Here is a 3,310-nt window from a genome sequence, read left to right as displayed (position 1 = left end):
AGCAGGACAGCCCCTCAAATGAGGTCAGCAACATTGAGGGGCATCTCTTCAATGGAAGTGTTGTAGAATGTCTCAATGTCTCGTAGAGTCCTCTTGTCTTCTTCCGTCACCATGTTAATGTCCACACCTTTACGGCCAAAGCGACCGCCATGGCCAATTCTGTGGATGTAGTTTTCCCTGTTTGTGGGAAGGTCATAATTGATGACTAGGGAGACCTGCTGTCTCAGTGCCTCTGGCCTAGGTCAAGAAAGATGGTAAGAACTGTCAGAAGATAATCTACCCAGACTGACTAGGTGTACATGTAGGCAACCAAAGGCAGGCAAAGGCAACAAGCAACCCTTGTTCCCCAGACCTCAGGCATGCCAGATTTTCTTCCAAGTTGCTACGTTCCTGAAAGGGGCACTAGTCAGCCCCCTGGAGAGGGAATCAATGATCTTTTTTTATAGTATTATCAAACTCAAATCTTTTTCACAACTCATAGCTATAATTGGTGTCTTGTTTTTGTGCTCCTATGCTTAATATTAGTGAGATTGGCATATCATCAAGTGTTTGTTAGCATTCTCTATTTCCTTGGTGAAGTTTATTTTCATATCATTTCCTTTTTAACTGTACCCTTGCAATCTTATTCATTTACTTGTAAATAGAAATTGATGTTCAACAACAGAAAGCATATATTATGGTCAAATAATAATATATGGTACAATGATGCATTGGAAATTATTTTGTAAAAGTACACCCTGTGATGATCTCACAGTGACAAAGAAAGCTAACAATGCTCTTATAAGAACCAGTACAGAAATTTATACTGGGGAATAGAACTTTTGTGGTAAACTTGGCCAAATGAATATTTTTATACCAAAAACCTTTTATTTTAGAACATATTAAAAAAATGTTGCCACAAAATTGTGAGCTAAATATAATCTTACAATATAGAAGACTGCTCTGAGTTTTCACTTTATAACCATTACGTATTTTTAATTCTTAAATTACTTCCTTCTTTTAAAATTTTTTTTCCTTTGTTTTAGGTCATTTGCAAGAGATAGTCAGTTAGGCCATGGGTGACATTTCTAAATTGTTGATGAAACTACATAAAACTCATGTTTTAATTTAGGAAGCAAGGACAAGACGAGATGACTAGATTTGTCATAGATCACCAATCTGCTTAGACGTGGAACTTGTTGCAAACTCAGGCTTAACTCCATTTTTTCCCCTCACTAAATAGGCAGGGGCATAGAGAGATACTAAGAGGGTAACAGATTCCTATGAATTGAAAATTAGCATCTATAAATTTGATTAAAATCTCTAAACTTGGCACTTTCCTTCAAAACTTGGCCAAAATATGAATTTTCTCTCCAGTCTCTCTTGCTGCTCTGCATGCTGAATCAGTTCCATGGCTCCCCAGGGCTCTGACTTCCCTGTGAGCCTGTGTGCAGTGAGGCCTCCTCCTCTCTCACAGTCCCCTGCACTCCCGTGGCTGTGCCTGATAACACCATGGAGGCCTCTCTGAAGACTGTCAGTCCTTTTATTTTTTTTCATCATAACTATATTTTATTAATTTTCACAGATAAAAGATAAATTAATATTTTGTTACATTTCAAATACCCATTTTTTCTTTTTTTAAATTTATTTTTTATTGAAAATTTCCACCTCCTTCCCTCCTCCCACTTCCCTTCCCTCCCCCCACCCCCTCTCCCTCCCTCTCCAGTCCAAGGAACAGTCAGGGTTCCCTACCCTATAGGAAGTCCAAGGTCCTCCCTGTTTCCCCCAGGTCCAGGAAGGTGAGCTTAATGAGCTGTTCTTGTGGAAGCTTGGAATATAAGAAGTATGAGAGAAAAGGAGTTAATGAAAACATCACCCCTGAAGTTTCAGAAAGCAATGAGGACTCTATTGGGACCTGGGACACAGATTATTTGTGTGATATGTGGACCAAGACATCTACTTCCATTGTGCATGTGTTCTGATAATCTCAAGTTAAATTTAAGGTAATGAACTGATTTATATCACAGAGGAGATTTCAAGACAAAATGGTATTTGAACCAATACTGATAGAGAAACAGTAATTTATAGAGACCTCCAATATTACATAGAAACTACCTGAGCAACATCAATATAATTGGAGGATTGTCTGAAATCTGCAAGGCCCTACCCGCTGAGGAAGCTCTGTTCTTGAGGATCCCAATCCACTTAAATGAAGAAAATGCCAACAGTAAAGAATTTTCCTGATGTTCACAAAAGCAACATCCCCAGAAGCTGTTTTCCCAGAGGCTCAGATGAAGGGCTGATAAGGTTGTAGTACAGGGGAATTAGTTTGCATCTTGAACTGACAGCAGAACTTAGCAATGGATTCATATGGTAATGGTTATAAAGGCAAAGGCAAAAATTTGAGAGGCTCATAAGATGGAAACAAACCAGCTGACATGTGACATTATCACAGTCCATGCAGAGAGTTCCTGAGAGACTACCTTGTTAAGCTTTGAAGGTGAAGCTTAAATTACAGTAATGACATCAGGGTATTAGAAATGGGAAGATTGTGGAGCTCTCGCAAGGAGATTTTTTTTTATTTAAATAGCATTTTTTTCATTTCCTTTACATACTAACCCTTCCATCGATTTTTCCATCCAGTTTCCCCTACATCCATTCCTCCCATCCACTCCTCTTTCCCATCTACCCCTTCTCACCCACTCCTTCTCCATCTCCATTCAGAAAGGGACAGGCCTCCATCCGCTTGCACAAAGCCTGGAACACCAAATTGAGGCAGTACTGAGATCCCCCCATTATGTCAAGGCAGGATCAAGTAATCTAGTGACAAGGAGATTTTTAACTGTGGAGTGGAGCTGATCTAAGCATGAGAGAGCTATGTGGCCTTCAGATGGCAGAGCTGGAAGGTAGGGATACCCAAATCCTTTGGAACCAAGAGGATTATATGAGAAACCTCACACTGTGGACATCGAGATACAGTGGTATTTCCCTGCTGGACTTTGTTTTTGGTTTGATGTGGCTGTTGCCTGTGATGTCATGATTCTTCCCCTTAGGAATAAGAATGGTTACTTTGTACCAGTAATCCTAATGCTATGAGTATATAGTTTGTTTTTTATTTAAATGAGCTCAAATCTCAGAGATTTTGTACATTTAAAGAGTTGGAATTTTTAAAGACATTAGAAGCTATGAAAGATGGATTGTATTTTATATTAAAACAAGGAGACTTTGGGGACAAGGTATGGAAAGTTAAAGTGATGTTGTTTGTCAAGTTAGCAAGGGATAGGATTGTGGTGTCTGACTTTTATTGTCTACTTATCACAACAGAGAATTA

The 3,310-nt window shown here is 39.1% G+C and overlaps 1 non-coding gene across 1 annotated transcript; it reads right to left on the bottom strand.

Moving 5' to 3' along the window:
• Positions 1-297: 297 nt before the first annotated feature.
• LOC125389529 (small nucleolar RNA SNORA67) lies at positions 298-434 on the bottom strand. The gene has a single exon (XR_007228478.1). It is a non-coding gene; the product is annotated as a small nucleolar RNA SNORA67 (small nucleolar RNA).
• Positions 435-3,310: the final 2,876 nt, after the last annotated feature.

This window comes from Myodes glareolus, chromosome X, assembly GCF_982192425.1.
Source record: "Myodes glareolus chromosome X, mMyoGla1.1, whole genome shotgun sequence".
NCBI lineage: Eukaryota > Metazoa > Chordata > Mammalia > Rodentia > Cricetidae > Myodes > Myodes glareolus.
This window is presented reverse-complemented; position numbering and strand designations above follow the sequence as displayed.